The sequence below is a fragment of the Scardinius erythrophthalmus genome (genome assembly GCF_964197995.2).
Source record: "Scardinius erythrophthalmus genome assembly, chromosome: 14".
Lineage (NCBI taxonomy): Eukaryota > Metazoa > Chordata > Actinopteri > Cypriniformes > Leuciscidae > Scardinius > Scardinius erythrophthalmus.
This window is the reverse complement of record NC_138234.1, coordinates 28,949,357-28,969,502: the sequence shown is the minus strand read 5'-3', so window position 1 is coordinate 28,969,502 and position 20,146 is coordinate 28,949,357. Positions and strand designations below refer to the sequence as shown.

The following is a 20,146-nucleotide window of genomic DNA, read 5'->3' as shown; positions in this document are numbered from 1 at the left end:
TGTCGCTGCAAAGATGAAGTTGACAATGCGGAGATTGCGGACTCGCCATGAACGCCAGAGAGAAATGCACATTATATGGATTAGCCTACATAATCAGAGTAGCCTATTTATTTTGGTTTGAATATTTTCGTTTAAAAGTAGACATTTCAAGCTTTCTGTAATATATAGCCTATATTTATCAAATCTGTGAGGCACAAGTTGAGTTTCGGCGCCCTCCAGTTCACATGCAGTGATCGCGTACCGGCGCCTTTTTTTGTCTGCTATATATTTGCTTCTTATTTAATAAATACGGGCAATTGATTGATAAAACATTGATCAAAATTAAGATACAATTTATACAAAACGAAAATCTTTTAAAAAGAGTTTTCTATAAAACAAAACTTAATGAAGTCGTCAAAATCATGTTTTACCAAAAACAGCGCCGTTGCTTGGAGGGCGTCAGCGCCTCTGCCTCTCCGCGCCTCTGCCTCGCGAGTGGATGATAGCCCTGAAGACGCCTAGCAATGATATACCTTTAGTGGTAGTATACCTTTAGTTAAGTTATCGCAGCGCGCTAAGAGACAATGTTATCGGAAAATGCAGCCCAGGTAAATGCATAGTGGAGATTCCAAAGCGCTCTTCTTTGGTCAGAACCATGGAGAGCGATCGCGGATTTACTTTTACAATGCAACACAATATTTAAAGAGCATCAAGCTATTAAAATCTATATTATGTATACGCACAGATAATATAACAGTAGGCTATATTAGTCAATATTTTTTTATTAGGTTAAGCAGTGATTGGATAACGTTTTTTTATTTTATTTTTATTTAACGTTTTTAATTTAAGGCCCACCCAATTGGTCTGGCTTATCCAAAACTGGAATCCTGGCGCCGTGCCTGGTTGGTCGTGCCAGTTTTGTGGTTATCAAATGTGTAAATAGCATCGCAAGAAGTAGCCTACACATGACAAAGCCAGCACTTTGGTCATCATCTTTCATTATTTCGGCAAATGTCTCCCACACTTTGCTCTTTCTATTTGTGTATTTGCGGAGCTTCCACTCCCCAGTCTTCACCTTTTCTCTTGCCGCCTCCATCTCTACGTGCAGACTGAGCTCGTGCATCATCTTCGCGCCAGTTATTCAGCCAATAAAGTGTAAATTAAATTTAAAACGTATTCATAGAAAATTGTGTCTAGAACTATATCAATTACAAAGGTTTAATTGGCATCTTTATTTCAAACGACCCGACCGACCGCGACCCGAATATCATTAAAAATATTTTTGGATGACTCGTAACCGCGGGTAACCGCGGGTGACCGCAGGCACCCGCTCATTTCGGATCAACCCGCGCATCACTGATGGAAGAGTGCAAGCAGAATTTTTTTTTTTTTTTTCCTTATGGTCCGAAGAAGAAAGAAGGGCATGTGGCATTAGAACAACACCAGGGTGAGTTTTTTTTTTTTTTGTCATTTTAGGGTGAACTATCCCTTTAAGGTTTGATGAACGTTACTCATCTAAAGTACTGTATGATTGTGTGGAATTGACCTTCTCACTATGATGTTTTCTTACCAGCATGAAGAAGCGATAATGGTGAGGGAAGTACCTCAGTTATTATTAAAGGAGTTGTTCACTTTAAAATGAAAGTTACCCCATGATTTACTCACCCTCATGCCATCCTAGGTGTATATAAATTTCTTCTTTCAGAATACAATCGGAGTTATATTAATAAACACCATGACGCTTCCGAGCTTTATAATGGCAGTGGATTGCAACCATCAGTTTGAAGCTCAAAAAAAGCTTCCAGTCAAACGAACATACGGATTCGACTCTGCTACGACCATGCTACTTCTGTCGTCGTAAGTTGCGCTTTAGACGCAATTAGAATGCTTTTGGCTGGAGGCTAGAATTTTAATTTGTAACATGTTAAATATGGATATTTTTCTTACACAAAGTCATCATTTTTCTTCAGAAGGCCTTTATGAACCCCCCAGAGCCATGTGGAGCACTTTTATGATGGATGGCACTTTTTTTGAGCTTCAAACACATGGTGGCATTCCACTGCCATTATAAAGCTTGGAAGCGTCAGGGTTTTTATTAACTCCAAATGTATTCGTCTGAAAGAAGAAAGTAACATACACCTAGGATGGCTTGAGGGTGAGTAAATCATGGGGTAATTTTCCTTTTAAAGTGAACTACTTCTTTAAGCATTATCTAGAGTAACCATGCGTTTCGAGCATGTCAAGTATTACCGTATTTTCCGCACTATAAGGCGCAATTAAAAGCCTTTAATTTTCTCAAAAAACGACAGTGCGCCTTATAATCTGGAGCGCCTTATATATGGACCAATTGGTTAATTGGTTGATCCATACTGGTTGTACATGGCGCTCAAGGCGCTCTGTCAAAATGGCACCTTTCAAGAGACACGCTTACAGCGCAGAGTTCAAGCTCAAGGCTGTCGGTCACGCAGTAGAATATGGGAATAGAGCAGCAGCAAGAGAATTCAACATTAATGAATCAATGGTGCGGAAGTGGAGGAAGCAAGAAGATGACCTGCGCCAAGTAAAAAAGACTAAACAGAGTTTCCGAGGGAACAAAGCAAGATGGCCACAGTTAGAGGACAAACTCGAACAGTGGGTTGTTGAACAGAGAGCAGCAAGTAGAAGCGTCTCTACAGTCACTATTCGAATGAAGGCAACAGTGCTAGCATAGGACATGAACATCGATGAATTTCGAGGCGGTCCTTTTGTTTTATGAAAAGACGTAATCTCTCCATCCGCACACGGATTACGGTCTCGCAGCAACTGCCAAAAGATTACCAAGAAAAGCTGGTCACTTTCTGCGCATACTGCAAAAAGAAGATCACTGAAAAGAAGATCCGGCCAGAGCACATCACCAACATGGACGAGGTTCCACTCACCTTTGATATTCCCGTGAACCGTACTGTGGAGAAAACGGGGACCAGTACGGTGTCTGTACGCACCACAGGGAATGAGAAGTCATCCTTCACTGTAGTTCTCGCCTGCCAGGCTAATGGCCAGAAACTTCCACCCATGGTTATTTTCAAGAGGAAGACCTTGCCAAAAGAAAACTTTCCAGCCGGCGTCGTCATCAAAGCTAACCCGAAGGGATGGATGGACGAGGAAAAGATGAGTGAGTGGCTGAGAGAAATTTACGTCAAGAGACTGGGTGGCTTTTTCCACACAGCTCCGTCCCTATTGATCTACGACTCTATGCGCGCCCATATCCCCGATGCTGTCAAAAAACAAGTGAAGCAAACTAATTCGGAGCTTGCCGTCATTCCGGGTGGATTAACTAAAGAACTCCAGCCGCTAGATATTGGTGTCAGAGACTGCGAGCTGCGTGGGAGCAGTGGATGACAGAAGGTGAACACACGTTCACCAAGACGGAGAGACAGCGCCGGGCGACTTACGCCACTATCTGGATCGTGGATGCCTGGGCTGACATATCAGTCTCAACTGTGATCCGAGCTTTCACGAAGGCAGGAATAATTTCTGAACTGCCAGGCAACAGCAGCGACACTGACTTGGATAATGACGAGAGGGAGCCGGGCAGGTTGGATGCCGTAGTCGCCCAGCTGTTCAATTCGGACACTGAAGAAAAAGAATTCGAGGGATTCGTGGACGGGGAATGAACTGAAAAAGTGATCTTTTCGTGTTATACATAACTGAACAATGTTGAGTTATGCACTAACGTTTGATTTAGTGGTATCAGACTGTTTCTTTTACTACGTGTTTACTGAATTAGGGAAAAGTTCCCCTCCACGTTTGGGAGAAGAGTGAGCAATGAACTGAAAAAGTGAGCTTTACGTGTTATACGTAACTGAACAATGTTGAGTTATGCACTAACGTTTGATTTAGTGGTATCAGACTGTTTCTTTTACTACGTGTTTACTGAATTAGGGAAAAGTTCCCCTCCACGTTTGGGAGAAGAGTGAGCAAGGCTGGGAGATATTGTTAATATGCACATCAACGTTTGAACAACGTTACCATGGGAGTGAACAGAGTTGTCAGAACGCTTAATAAAGTTTGACTTTATCTGACTGTTTTGTTGACATTCCCTTTAGCACAGCTCCATCTAGTGGATGCATAACGCAAACCCAGTCAAACGTTTGACTGCAGTATCTTCTATTCTATGTGCCTTATAATCCGGTGCGCCCTATATATGAAAACAGTTCTAAAATAGCTCATTCATTGAAGGTGCGCCTTATAATCCGGTGCGCCTTATAGTGCGGAAAATATGGTAACATAGGCCTATATATAATCGGCTTTTGAAGATTACAAAGTTGATGAGGCTTCAGAAATCACTCATCTTGCTTAAACTAAATACGAATAAGAAGTCTTGCTTGTATTGGAAAAAAAAAAAACACACCATTGACTCGGTGAGAAGATATTATAAAACTGTATTTCAAATTATTGTTTAGTTATATTGATCAAGTAGCTTTACTGCAGTGTACATGACTGTATTTTAATTAAAACGTTTTTTTTTAGCATTTTTAATCACTTTTCCAAAAACGAAAGAAAGAAAGGTAGGGGTATACTTGTGTATATTGTTATCAACCAACATTTTTATGAATATTGGTAAATTGTTTTTTCTTTTTTCACCTACCCCTGCATCCTGGGTATTAAAGGCAGGGTAGGTAGGTTTTTTCTAAAAAAACTTTTTCCCAAATTTGTTTAAACTGTCTTTATATACCAATACATAATTAAAATGTAAGTACTCTGAAAAGGAAAGTATAAAAATCGAGTGTCTGGAGTCCTCCAGGGCTGCAATAAACACAGCTACCTATTTCCATTCGGAACGAATGAAATGATTGGCTGGGCGACTGTCAATCTCCCTCGCTACCATGGCTACTACCCCTGCTGCTAAAGGAGCTGCCCACATGCGCACACCCATTTGAGTTGAGGAGGGGAAGAGGCACGGAAGCTAGGAAGAATCACAATTATGGCAGAGAAAGAGCAGTCAAAATTCCCAGTACCTGCATATACAGTCAGCGAAGGCAAACAAGGCAAAAAAAGGAAGACAGTATTCGAAAAGGCTATGACCAAAAAGTCTTTGGATAAAGCAAGAAGTCAGACGAGAGTCAATATCGGCCAACAATGCTTTCATCGTGGAAGCTCTTACATGCAAAACACTGTATATGTTATAAATCTTAACGAAATTCACCTTCATCACATAAATAGCTGTGTTTATTGCGCCCTGAGAGGACTACAGACACTCGATTTTTATACTCTCTTTTTAGGGAGTACTTACATTTTAATTATGTATTGGTATATAAAGACAGTTTAAACAAATTTGGGAAAAGTTTATTTAGAAAAAACCTGCCTACCCTGCCTTTAACTGCAAAATCAAACATAAGACTAAACCCTGAATATGAAATAATATATCCAATACATAATGTCGATTAGGAATGACAATTATATGCAGGAAATGTCAATAAATCTTTTTCTGTTTAGTTCTACCTGCTGTTATTGTTGGTATCTCATTGGGTTCCACCTACAGTGTGAAAGATCCTTTAGGTTATCGACAAGAAGAGTTGTAAGTATCAAATATTTCCCTTTTTTAAAACTCAACTTTATTACTTTTATGCCCAGACTCACAAACAAGGCTTAAACCTAGTCCCAGACTAAAATGCATGTTTGAGCTGTTTTATGTCAGTGCCATTGTTTTGTCTAAAGATGCACACTAATGTTTTTTTAAGGCACCATTAAAAAAAGCTACTTCAGTGCCCTAATTTAAGACCTAACCCTGGCTCAATCTAAGCCCTGCCTGCGAAACCAGCCCTTAGGATAGTTCACCCAAAAAGGAAAATTCTGTCATCATTTACTCACCCTCACATCGTACCAAACCCATAAGACTTTCGTTCATCTTCAAAACACAAAGATCATTTTAATGAAATCTAAGATATTTATGTCCCTCCACTGACAGTCTACGCAACAACCACTTTGACACTTTGAGCAGTTTAGTCCAAATGTAATCACTATATATGATGTACAGATTGAATTTAGGCTTTTATTCACATATGAACATTGTTCAGCGAACTTGAACTTTCTTCCCCGGAGCCTCCTCCACACCCTCGATGGTTGGGTGGCCAAGGGGTACGTGGGTCTCCCCCCAGTGGAGCGTGCCGTTGCGATGCAGCTATGGCTTTAAAATGCTGCCATCTGATGGGGTAATACGCATCTCCCATTCAAGGCCTGTAAGTTTTCATCCATGATTACAGCAATGCTGGACAGGCATCTCTGCCTCTGCCCTGCATGCCATGGCCCTCCTGCTAATGTATCAGGCCAAGGCATTCAAAGAGTTGCACGAGGGTAGTTCTGACCCAGGGTTGATGCAGGAACTAAAAACAGCGACGGACCTCACCCTACGTGCGTGAATGAACCTCATAGGTTCTTGCCGAAGCTTAAACGTGATGTGTAACACATGAGAATGAACCTCATTGGTTCTTGCTGAAGCTTAAACGTGCTGCGTAACACATAAAAACGAACCTCATTGGTTCTTGCAGAAGCTCAAACAATGATGTGTGCAAGCATGCTTGGGCTTCCATATACCATAACTGATGCGGGCTTTGATGAATGTTTATATGTGGATAAAAGCTTAAATTCAATATGTTAATCTTATAAAGTGATAGTCATTGCAGGAAATTTGGACTGAACTGCTCAATTCATGTGGATTAGTTTAATGATCTCTTTATGAACTTTTTGAAGCGTAAAAGTGGTAGTGCGCAACTGTCAACGGAGGGACAGAAAGCTCACAGATTTCAGTAAAGTATCATCATTTGTGTTTCGAAGATGAACTAAAGTCTTATGGGTTTGGAACGATATGAGGTTGAGTAAATTACAGATTTTTCATTTTTGGGTGAACCAACCCATTAAATGTAAAATATTTGTTTTTACATTGTTCTCTCTGGATTTTAGTAGTTCAGTTGTCACTCTTCTTTGATGCAGTTGCTGGCTGGCTTCACTGGACCACAAACAGAAGTTCAGTATGGGAAAACCCATGTTTTGGGGATTCTTGCTCCCATTAATGCTCATGATGCTCTCAAACATGGCAATACTGCTGCACTTCTCTCACAACATCTGCAGGACCAACCCTAACTTAAACAGGTATGTTTACTTTGGGACCAGAAAAGCACTATCAGTTATCAACCAATAGGCATTTATGAGAATATATTTAACCAATAACACTGTTGCTGTTTAGATCACGGAAAACTCCTCTAAAGAAGAAGATTTTGAGTAGTTTCTCTCTGGCAGTGATACTCGGCCTGTCCTGGGTCACCGGCTACATTTTGATCATCACCCATGAAACAAATCTCAAACTTATTCTGAGTGTGGTTTTCTGTCTCTTAAACACAACACAGGTGTGTTAATGCACATTGCACAAAAATGCACATCATCTTATAATGGATTATAAATGAAATCAGCAATGTTTCTGTTTTTCTTTTTTATTTCCAAAGGGTGTTCAGATATTTATTTTATTCACTCTGAGGCCATTATTAAACTCAAACCCAGCATTTCTGGACAGTCTGTGTGCATTAAACATAGGCTTTCACAGGAAGACTTTCTTTTTATGGAAAAATAAGAAACCAGAAAGCAACGAAAGCTACAAATCCACTGATTATGAATTGTCCTGATGGGCCATCAAAGGTAATAACCAAAAGATGATTATTTTGAGACTTCCTTTAATTCATTTCAATGACCTTGTGCACAAAAGGGGGAAAAATGATTTCGCACTTTAAAAAAAGCTAGTACTGCCGTACTAGCAATTTTATGTGTATGTGTGAATTTTGTGTGTATTTGTGTGTTTATACACAAAAATGTTCTGAATTTAAAGGACAAGTTCGGTATTTTACACTTAAAGCCCTGTTTACAGATCGTTTCTGATGAAATAGAACGGTCAAGATTAAAATTTGGACACATGCTGCTGTCCCGAGAATTTTAGGTTTATTTCGCTTTCCCCCCCCACCTACATAATGGCAGCCTATGGGCACTGGAACAATCCTTCATAAAACGCATTAAACTTTCGTTTACAAAGACGTGAAACTCACCGAGTGGTCAGGGGTGTTCACTGATATGCTCACAAAAAAAAAAAAATCGCTGCAAAAGATGCTTTCCAACAGGTGTTTTTCCATTCGTTGTAAATCTGTGGATCTATTTTTCCAAACGTCTCACACCCGTAGATTCTTCCGTTGCGAGCTTGAATAATAGACACTCCAGCCCAGTTGGTGGCGATAATGCACCTTTGCCAATTGCAAGCAAACCGCTGGCATTTAATTGAATGCACAGAAGAAGCAGAAGAAGAAGCGGCGGAGTAATACCGTACCTCACACAGCTTGTCCAATACAAGTCAATGGAGTTGGACAAAAACTACGATAAAACCTGTTGGAAAGCATCTTTTGCAGCGATTTTTGTGTGAGCATATCAGTGAACACCCCTGACCACTCGGTGAGTTTCACGTCTTTTTAAACGAAAGTTTAATGCGTTTTATGAAGGATTGTTCCAGTGCCCATAGGCTTCCATTGTCAAGTCAAGTCAAGTCAAGTTTATTTATATAGCGCTTTTCACAACACAGGTTGTATCAAAGCAGCTTCACAGTAATAAATTAGAACAATACATCAATGTTTGTTTCTAGTGGAACGTCTACGTTCGGTAATGCTGATCAATAGTATCGTTGATTGATTAATTCAATTAAATATCCCCAAATATTGTGTAGGTGGGGGGGAAGCAAAATAAACCTAAAATTCTCGGGACAGCAGCATGTGTCCAAATTTTAATCTTAACCGTTCTATTTCATCAGAAACGATCTGTAAACAGGGCTTTAAGTGTAAAATACCGAACTTGTCCTTTAAATATGTATTTAATGTATATATTTACAATATTTTATTGTGTGTGCCATTAGGAGCTTTTTGGGCTTTGTTCACACTGTACACAAAACTGATTTGGTTTTAAATTTCAATCTTTAGGACTTACTGTTGAAACATTTGTCAGGTTATGAAATCTGACCTGCTAATTACAAAAGTAGATAGGCTCTATTCACCACTAATGAATGTCAAATAATTCACACGAAAATGTGCCACATTCCAAATGATGATGAAAACTGCTCGAAATCTGATCTGAGGGAGAAAACAATTGAAAACAACAACAACAATAAATATAGCTTTGTTAACACCTGATTTCATTGGCTTTATTTGCTGTTCAGACTAAAGAAACAATTTTTTTTTTTTAGATGTGTCTGAACAAAGCTTGACGACTAAGGTTTGGAATTGCAAGTTTATTGTCAGCTGCCAGTTGTTGTTTTTTTTGCAATGTTTGATTTGCTCTAATGTAAAATAATATAAATGTACTGTGAACACACCAATCTTCACACCAAGTTTGGCTCATTTCTTCTTTTTTACTAATCACTGTTGACATATATTAAACATTGATGAAATTACATATAGACTGTTGGGTCTGATTTTATTTTTTCATGATCTTAATGAGATTATATGAATGAGTTTATGAATTTCTTTACTTTAGTTACCATGGTCATTTTAGTTGAGATCATATTGATATAAAGTCAGTCTGGTTACTAATAAGTGAAGCTGGTAATGCTGTTTGTGGAGTTGTTTAATCAGATCTTGAGAGATTTGATGTATTTTATCTTCAGTTGATTTCATCCAAGGTTGTGGCTGGAAGTAGTTCTTGTGTTTCTCTTTCCTTCAGTGATTATGCTTGTTAACAGCAGGTGTTCATCAATAATGCACAATCATTATTCAATCACTTAATTATCTCATTACCTCCAACACTGATTAAGTGTTACATTAAACAGCCTGTAGTGTGCACACTAAGCAGTGTTCATTTCATCTGGGCAAACCCATGTGGGGCCTACATGGAAACCGAGGACAAAACTGTCTGGGCCCCAGTTAGATAGCCCAGGTCAAACCCATTTGGGCCCCACATGGCTATGCTGGCTGGGATGAGTACACCGAAGAAAATTCCTAGTCTGTGAAACCTTTCATTGACAATGGCAATAAAATCTATTCTGATTCTGATTCATAATTGGATTCATACTCATACTGTAATATATATTGTAATAAGGTTCAATGTTCGTATGGGTAAGGAAGGAAGAAGACAGGGGTCGGCGTGACTGAAACACTCAGTTTATTATAAATAAAAGTAAACAAACAAAAAGGGCGCACGTAGCGCATTCACCGTGCCACGCACAGCTTAACAAGAAACAAAACAACAAGACAGCTTCCACTCAAAAGACACAGACGCTCAGTGAGGTTTCAGTCCAACTCTCTCTCTCTCCTCCTCCCGAATGCCAGCTTATATCCGGTCTCTCCACGCCAATCACTGCAATCAGACACAGGTGTTCATCATTTTGCACTTGACCTACTTACTCACCGATCGGCCCCCTCCTTTCTCTCCTGCTACAGACTTCGCAAAACCACGCCCCCCTCGCCACATACCCCCACCGCCCGACTCAGGCCGGGGAGCCATCCGGCCTGCAGCCTCCCCTCCCCTCCTCCTGGAGAGGAAGTCAGCCACAACCATCTGTACACCCGGCCTGTGGATCACCTTGAACTTAAAAGGCTGTAAAGCGAGATACCAACGAGTGATCCGCGCGTTGGTATCCTTCATGCGGTGGAGCCACTGCAGGGGAGCGTGGTCCGAACAGAGGGTGAACTCCCGTCCCAAGAGGTAGTAGCGAAGGGTGAGAACGGCCCATCTGATGGCCAAACACTCCTTCTCTATGGTGCTGTACACCGTCTCTCTCTTAGAGAGCTTCCGACTGATGTACAGCACCGGCCGCTCCTCACCCTCCACCTCCTGGGACAGGACCGCGCCCATCCCCCTGTCCGACGCGTCGGTCTGTAGGATGAAAGGGAGAGAAAAGTCAGGGGCATGTAAAAGCGGTCCGCCACATAAAGCAGCCTTTATCTGGGTAAAAGCCCGCTGACACTGCTCCGTCCACTGGACCGTATCTGGTACCTCCTTTTTAGTTAGATCAGTCAGCGGGCTGGCGAGGTCCGAATAATTAGGCACAAACCTTCTGTAATAACCCGCCAGCCCCAGGAACTGTCTAACCTCCTTTTTGGTCTTGGGTCTCGGACAAGTCGCAACCGCTGCTGTCTTATCAATTTGGGGACGCACTTGCCCATGACCCAAGTGGAAGCCCAGATATCTTACTTCCACCCGCCCAATTGCACACTTCTTCGGGTTGGCCGTGAGCCCAGCTCGTCTCAGCGTCTTCAGGACAGCCCGCACCTGCTGCATATGACGCTGCCAGTCACCACTAAAGATGATGATATCATCCAAGTAGGCAGCGGCATATGCAGCGTGCGGTCGGAGAATCCTGTCCATCAGACGCTGAAACGTTGCCGGAGCCCCGAACAACCCGAAAGGAAGCGTGACAAATTGGTGTAACCCAAACGGCGTGGTGAAAGCTGTTTTTTCTTTGGATAATGGAGATAAGGGGATCTGCCAATATCCCTTAGTTAAGTCCAATGTCGAATAAAATCGAGCAGTACCCAGCCGATCAAGCAATTCGTCAACCCTTGGCATTGGATAAGCGTCGAACTTCGACACAGCATTCACCTTCCTGTAATCTACACAGAACCGAATCGAGCCGTCCGTTTTAGGAACTAAAACTATCGGGCTCGCCCAGTCACTGTTAGATTCTTCTATTACTCCCAACTCTAGCATCGACTCTAATTCGCTTTGCACAACTTTCTTTTTGTGCTCTGGCAGTCGATACGGCCGGCTGCGAACCACCACGCCCGGCTCTGTCTCAACGTGGTGCTGAATGAGGTCCGTTCGACCAGGCAGGGGCGAGAACACATCAGCAAAATCTGCTTGTAAATTATGCACATCAGTGAGCTGGGATGGTGAGAGGTGGTCTCCCCCAGCGGCCAGGGCGAGAGATTTTGTTTTGACATTCGCCTCTGGACCGAGATCCTCCTCTCCGCTCACCACCATCGCCAGCATCACTGATTCCACCTCAGACCATTTTTTAAGCAGGTTGAGGTGGTAAATTTGATGTGCTCCGCCCCTATCTGTTCGTATTACCTCATAGTTGAGATCTCCAATTCGCCGCGTAACCTCAAAAGGTCCTTGCCACTTTGCGAGTAATTTTGAGCTAGAGGTAGGAAGTAATACAAGCACTTTCTCTCCCGGTGTAAATTGACGCAGTCTAGCCCCCCTGTTGTACAGCCGACTTTGCTTGTCCTGAGCCTGTAACAAATTCTCCCGTGACAGCCGCCCCAAAGTGTGGAGTTTTGTTCTCAGGTCCAGGACATACTGAATTTCATTTTTACTAGCTGAAGGTCCGTCCTCCCAAGTTTCCCTAAGGACATCTAACACCCCGCGGGGCTGACGCCCATAGAGAAGCTCGAAGGGGGAAAACCCCGTGGAGGCTTGCGGGACCTCCCGTACAGCGAACAAGAGGGGTTCTAACCACCGATCCCAATTTTTGGCGTCTTCTTGTACGAACTTTCGAATCATGGATTTCAAAGTGCGGTTAAATCGTTCGACCAGCCCGTCTGTTTGTGGGTGATAGACACTGGTCCGGATCGATTTAATGCCCAATAATCCGTAAAGTTCGCGTATCGTTCGTGACATAAACGCCGTGCCTTGATCGGTGAGAATCTCTTTCGGGATTCCCACCCGGGAGATTAATTGAAACAGAGCGCTCGCCACGCTATTTGCGGAAATATTGCGAAGCGGAACTGCTTCAGGATATCGCGTTGCGTAGTCCACCAGGACTAAAGCAAAGCGATGTCCCCGTGCTGACCGTTCTAATGGCCCGATGAGGTCCATACCAATTCGTTCGAAGGGGACCTGCATCAGCGGAATAGGGCACAATGGTGCTTTTGGGTTGGCCGGTGGATTCACCAACTGACATTCACGACAAGACGCACACCACTTGCGTACATTCTCGTGAATACCCGGCCAAAAGAACCGGGCCATGAGACGGTTAAGTGTCGCTGTTTGTCCTAAATGCCCCGCCATTGGATTAGAATGAGCCGTCTGGAAAAGCATTTCCCGACGGCTTTTAGGTACCAACAACTGAGTTGTATCCTGCTTTGATTGGGCATCTTGGGTTACCCGATACAACTTATCTTTTAGGATTGCAAAATACGGATAGGTGAGTGGTTGGTCCGTGTGGAGAAGCTGGCCGTCGATAGAGCGAACCTGATCAAAGGCATGTTTCAGCGTGTCATCCTGGGACTGTTCCAGGGGAAAATCATCGCGCTCTGTGAGAATGGTTCTCTCCAGTGCACTCCGTTCCCCTGAACCAGTACCCAGAGGTTCCGGATCAGCTTCTCCCAACTGAGCAATCGCCACCTTCCCCTTATCCTTTTTTCCCCAAGAAGCATCCGCACATAAATGACCCAATAACTCATTAAATGCTGGCCAATCTGTCCCCAAAATCAGCGGATGCCGGAGGTGCGGGTTAATCGCCACCTCCACACTATGCTTTTGTCCCCTAAATTGAATATCCACAGGCATTAACGGATAATTCACCACTTCCCCGTGCACACACCGTACCTTAACCATGCGGCTATTATCCAATGCTTTAGGTTGAATCAGGCTTTGGTGGACAGAGGTTTGGTTACAGCCTGAATCTACCAGAGCCTGAAAAGTACCCCCCTTTATACTCACGGGTATTTGGTACAGGCCAGCTTGATCAGGGGCAGCTTGCGGCGCGTCGGGGACCCGGATCAGCGTCCCCACCTCCATCACCGGACACCGGTCGATAAAATGACCCGGGTCCCCACAGCGCCAACAAGCCGGCCCGGGCTTCCCCGCCGCTCCAGTGGCAGGAAGCGGGTCAAGGGATTGGCGTGGAGAGAGAGGTAGCGCCGCCTGTGGAGGGAATCCCCCCCTCGATGGGCCCCCTCCCCGGGGAAGAGGCCTGGGGGAAGCTACCGGCTCCGCGGTTCCCCCTGTCCTCCACCTTGGAGCTGGCCTCGGTGGGAGGTTTCCCCGATACCTGGGAAGGGGAGAGGGCTTAGGAGAGGGGTTAAAAAGAGAGAGAGAGAGAGAAGCAGATGGTAGGGGTTCGCCGACCCCCGGGCACGCCACCATTTGGTCCTCCGCCAGCTGGATGGCCTGGTTCAGCGACGTCGGGCGGTGGCACTGGACCCACTGTGCAGTCTCCCGTGGCAACCGCGCCACGAACTGCTCCAGTACCACACGGTCGATGATTTCCTCGACGTCGCTTCCGTCGGCCATCAGCCACTTGCGGCAGGAGTCCCGGAGCTGTTGGGCCATGATGAAGGGTCGGCCAGACTCCTCAAGGTTCAGTGTCCTGAACCTCTGCCGATGTTGCTCTGGAGTCCGGCCAACCCGCTGAAGAATGGCCCGCTTGAGATCCTGATAGACCAGGAGATTCTGGACTGGCAGTTGGTGAGCGGCCACCTGCGCCTCTCCTGACAGCAGGGGTATCAGCCGCATTGGCCAGTCCGTCGAGGGCCATCCCCGGTCCTCAGCCGACCTCTCAAACAGCTCCAGGAATGCCTCCGGATCATCCTGGGGACCCATTTTATTGAGAGGTATCGGCGAGGACGAGTCTTTGTATGTTGGGGGGACGGCCCTAACCTCCCGGTCTATCCAGCTCCGGAACAGCTCGCGGTCTTCATGCTGGCCACGGAGGAGCGCCTCGAACCGTTTGTCCTGCTCCTCTTTTATGGCCAGCAGATGTTGGTGATGTTCTTGGTGAAGACCCGCGAGCGATTGGATGATGTCCGCAAATGGCGTTCCTGGCGGAGTCTGCATGGCGGCGGCGATCTTCTTCCTTCCCGGGTTTCGGCACCAGTGTAATAAGGTTCAATGTTCGTATGGGTAAGGAAGGAAGAAGACAGGGGTCGGCGTGACTGAAACACTCAGTTTATTATAAATAAAAGTAAACAAACAAAAAGGGCGCACGTAGCGCATTCACCGTGCCACGCACAGCTTAACAAGAAACAAAACAACAAGACAGCTTCCACTCAAAAGACACAGACGCTCAGTGAGGTTTCAGTCCAACTCTCTCTCTCTCCTCCTCCCGAATGCCAGCTTATATCCGGTCTCTCCACGCCAATCACTGCAATCAGACACAGGTGTTCATCATTTTGCACTTGACCTACTTACTCACCGATCGGCCCCCTCCTTTCTCTCCTGCTACAGACTTCGCAAAACCACGCCCCCCTCGCCACATATATATATATATATATATATATATATATATATGAAGAGCTCTTTTCCAAAACGGGATAAACGCCATTTTTTAAAAAAATGAGTTTGTCATGTTATTTTGCTGTGTACTGAACCTATTAACTGCTCCATCAACGTTTCATGACAAATCGCTATATTTCCTTGTTTAAAATGTACTGCAAAATGCAGTTTCTTTCCAAAACGAGATAAGCGCCGAACCTATTTTTAGCCTAAACGGGATATATCCTCTCGACCAATCAGAATTCGGTAAGCGTTCTACGCAATCCAAATAGGCGGCGATCTGAACAGAGGTTTGTTACTTTGTTTATGTTCATTCATTCCTCAAAATGAGTGCTTTAAACTGTAGTAACACTTTTGATGGCCTTGATGAGCCAGTGAGACCTACACCAGGGGGTAGAAAACGCAGACTGGACAAAGAAAATCACAAAAAACAACAAAAAAAGAAGGTTCGTCACTCGGGTGGCGCGTTAATACCAACAGTGGGATGTCAACACAAAGCTGCCGCCAAAGGTTTCTGTCAGGCCGAGAGGCTGTCGCCGGACGATCTGATGGTAAATTTCAACTATTTTTATGAAAAACCAAACAAGGTTGACCAGGACCAGGCCATACTTCATCTCCTGGACATCACGCAAGTGACAAGGAAGCGTCCGAAAGTCCAGGACATTAACAAACAAAAAGACCGGAACGTATCTGTTAAGTACAGTCTTTTGTGCAACAGACATCCGGAGAAAGTGCCCGTTTGCAAGGCGACCTTCATAAAAGTGTTTGGTGAGTACAACTTTCGTTTCAGAATTGACTAGTATAATACCGTTTTGTAGGTTTCACCCTCGCGATAAAGATATTTTCCTGTAAGAAGCCTGCTAACGGCAGGGCTGCCAACTCTCACGCACAGAAAAATTGCGGAGCAAAGAGGTACTTTTAATATTAAACTAATTCTCAGCTCTTAGATTTCGTCAATTGTATGACGAAATTCAGACAAAAATACGTTTGGCGCTTGTAAATGTGATGTGACGTGGCAGATCGCTGAGCGCCTCAGTTCAAGTTCAAGTGCAAGTGAACCCATCATCTGTTACTTTTTTATTTAAAGATGCAGTACAACTTACCGAAAGTATACATAATATCGACCAATTTGTGTTTTTCAACCACGGAAAGAGGCCAATATAACAGCAGGAGAACAATTATGTCACATAACGTTACATTTACCTCAGGAAAGCCATTTAATGACCATAGCATGTTAACTGAATAGAAAAAATAGCTAGAGAGGAGATTTTGCTGAGCACTATATTACGTATTATATTTTTACTTATGTCATTAAATAATTGTTATTATAACAAAAACTGCATTATATTTAATTTGTTATTTTTAACCTTTAATAATACCAGCAGATTGGGCCCTTTATGTTTACAGCATTAGGTGAAATTATTTTTTTTAATAAAATTTAAAATAAACATGTATCCAAATTAGTCAATATTGAATCAAAATCGGAATCAAATCACAAGAATGGAATTTAAATCTTGAAATTTTTGTCAAGCAATAATAAAAACTGTATCCTACCAGTCATTAAAAAAAAAATAATAATAAAAAAAATCTCACTCCAAGCTAAACTCAAAAGTTGGCAGCCCTGGCTAACGTGACATTTAAAGTACTGAATAGTTCTACTAGCCTACTGATAGATAGACTGGCCTTTGATACACTGACCATGATAAGGTCCTATGGTAGATTGTGTGTAGTGATAGTGCAAAAGTACAAAATGCAGCCAGTAAACAGTGCAGGGATATGTGCAAAGATGTGATTGTTGTTGCATATGATTGGACATTATGTTGTTGTTACATGGTATGTCATTGCTATAGAGCAGGGCTCACACACACATTTTCTATGAGGTTTTGATGCTTTGGCAATACAAAATGTATTTTTTTTTTTTTTTTGTCATGCCAATAAAGCTGATTGTATTTAGAGAGAGAGAGAGAGATGTGTGTGTGAAAGGTGATATGTTAAGCAAAAGCAGTTCCTAACCCCTGCTAAGGAGAAAACTGAAAGGGGGAGGGAGTAATAGTTAGTTGTGTGTAATTCTGTTTATTTCATACTGGCTCCAATGTATATGACAATCTAAATACTTTCACAGGCATCGGCAAAGGCCGTGTGTCCCGGGTGGCTCAATATTATGCTGAGACTGCTGAGGCTCGCCCAGAGAGAAGAGGTGGTGCACGACACAGTGAGGAGCATGCAAGGAGAAGGCAACTCATTGTTGAGCACATACAGTCTTTCACCTGCAGAGCCAGCCATTATGGCCGGAGAGGAGCACCAGGCCGCAAGTATCTCCCCAGTGACCTGAATGTGCACAAGATGCATGAGCTCTTTGAGGCTCAAAGCCATGCTCAAACCAGCTATTCCCTCTATTATTCTGTGTTTTCCAAAGAATTCAATCTTGGCTTCGGTCACCCAGCTACAGATGCATGCGCTGATTGTGCCAAGTACAAGATCAGGATTACAGACCCAAACCTTACTGACACAGAGAAGAGGATGGAATCGGCATCATTCATCTTGCATCGTCGCAGAGCGCGCGTTTTTTATGACATGTTAGGCAGGGTTGCTGAAGGTCATGTGACCCTCTGTTTTGATATGATGCAAAACCTGGTGCTTCCAAAAACCGCGATAGGACAGGCCTATTACTCACGCCAGATGTATCTGTACCTGTTTGGTGTGGTTGTGCACCATGGGGAGAACAGTTACCAGGAAAAAGATGATGTCCATCTGTATGTGTGGCAGGAGAATGAGGGTAGCAAAGACAGCAATATGATTGCTTCTGCGCTGAATGACTGCCTCAAGGTTCAACTTCAGGACAAAGTCAGCAGATCCAGGGGGCTTCGGCTGTTCAGTGACTCTTGTTTTGGGCAGAACAAGAACATGAGCATGGTGTCCATGCTGATGGAACTTCGGCAGCTTTTCCCCAACCTTGGCATAGAGCACACCTTTCCAGTACGGGGCCACAGTTATCTCCCTGCAGACCGAGTCTTTGGCAGAATTGAGCAGAAGATCAGGAAAATGGACACAATTCTGCTACCACAGGAATACCACTCCATCCTGCAGCAATTTGGCAACGTTCATGTTTATGGCACAGACTGGGAGGCGTTTGATTACAGGTCAGCCTCAAATGACTGTGTTAGGGCTCAGAGGAGCTTTAAAATCAGTGAAGCACGAATGCTTGACTTGAGTACCAACAAGGTGGGTGTAAAGACGACTTACAACGGGGATTATTGTTTCCATAGTGTGTTAAAGCGGGGCAAGCGGTGGGCTGACCTGAAACCTGAAGTACTTCCAAAGCAAAGCTCTGTCAAGGCCGCAAAAAAGAAAGATGTGCTGGCACTATTAGGAGCAATAGGTGTGTCTGATGCTGTGAGGGCTTTTTATGATGATGCACTGTATCAGGTGACTGACAATGCAGGCCTGAGTGATGACGAGTGATCCACACACACACACACCCTTTCTCTCTCTCTCTCTCTGTCTTCTTACACACTCAAAGCACATCTCACACACAGACACTATGTGATTTTTTTTAGATGTATAGCAGACAACTGTTTTACAGGTTCGACACTTTACTGTATGCCTTACTGAATGTATTGCACTATTGAATGCATTATTGAATATTGAATGTTTTTCATGCATATTTGTTGGACAAATTGGTCCTACTTGTTATAGGCTTGACACATTACACCCCCCAAAAAAAGACTCTCTCTCTCACACCCTCACACTCACTCACTCACTCACTCACTCTCTCTCGTGGGTGTCACACACACACACACACACACACACACACACACACACACACACACACATACACACACACACACACACACACACACACACACACACACACACACACACACAGGCTCTCTCCTCTCACATATTCAAAGGACATACACACACACTATGTGATTTGTTTTATGTAAAGCAGACAATGGGGTTAGACACTTTACTGAATTGCCAATGTTTGTATTTATTTTAATTTATTACTGACTGACTTGCCTATTGAATATCGTTATTATTGAATATTTTTAATAATTTGTTTTTTTTTCATGCATATGTAGTGGACATATTGGTCCTACTTGTTACAGGTTTGACACTTTACTAAAATGACTCTAAATGTATTACTTAATAACTTAAAAAAAAAAGAAAAAACTATTACTTTTTTCAGGTTCGGCACCGAATGACTATTAGCCTAAATGTGTTATTAAATGATTTGAATGTATTTTTAACATTATTGTATTTAAGGACTGGTATTTGTATGCGTGTTATTTTTTAATTATTTGTTTTATGTGGTGGACAATATTAGAACATGTCACTGGAAATATTTATTTTATTTTTACTATTTATTTAATTTACTATTTATTTTATTTTACTATTTATTTTATTTGGCTTTTATTTATTTCATGCATTTGCACTTATTTAATTTATATTAATCTATACTATGAGTACCTGATTATATGTTGCACGTTCTCTTGTTTGTTTGTTTTGTAAAAGACAAACCATCATTTTTTTCCAAAAGTTGATGGATTTATGCCGTTTTGAAAAATAAATAAATTAACTTTGAATTTATCATCAACAAAATTGTTGTTTGATTTAATAATCATTGTTCAACATGTTCAGACTGAGCCAAAAAAACATTTTAACAGGATAAATTGAATATTCACAAAATGTGTGGGTCTAGGTAAAAAATGTAATTTTCCTGAAAACTACTGAAATGGATTTATCCCGTTTTGGAAAAGAGCTCCTCATATATATATATATATATATATATATATATTAGTGCTGTCAATCGATTAAAAAAATTAATCAAGTTAATCACAATCATAGCCTGTGATTAATCATGATTAATCGCAAAATGACTTGTAAACATGCAGTGTTGAAATATGCATGGCAATCTGGTTTAAGGAAACAGATTCTTTAT

The 20,146-nt window shown here is 42.8% G+C and overlaps 1 long non-coding RNA gene across 1 annotated transcript; it reads right to left on the bottom strand.

Annotated features, from left to right (window-relative positions):
* Positions 1-10,123: 10,123 nt before the first annotated feature.
* Positions 10,124-13,790, bottom strand: LOC308701444. The gene is made up of 2 exons (XR_014031438.1): positions 13,648-13,790; positions 10,124-10,335 (listed from the first exon to the last, which is right to left on the bottom strand). It is a non-coding gene; the product is annotated as an uncharacterized lncRNA (long non-coding RNA).
* Positions 13,791-20,146: the final 6,356 nt, after the last annotated feature.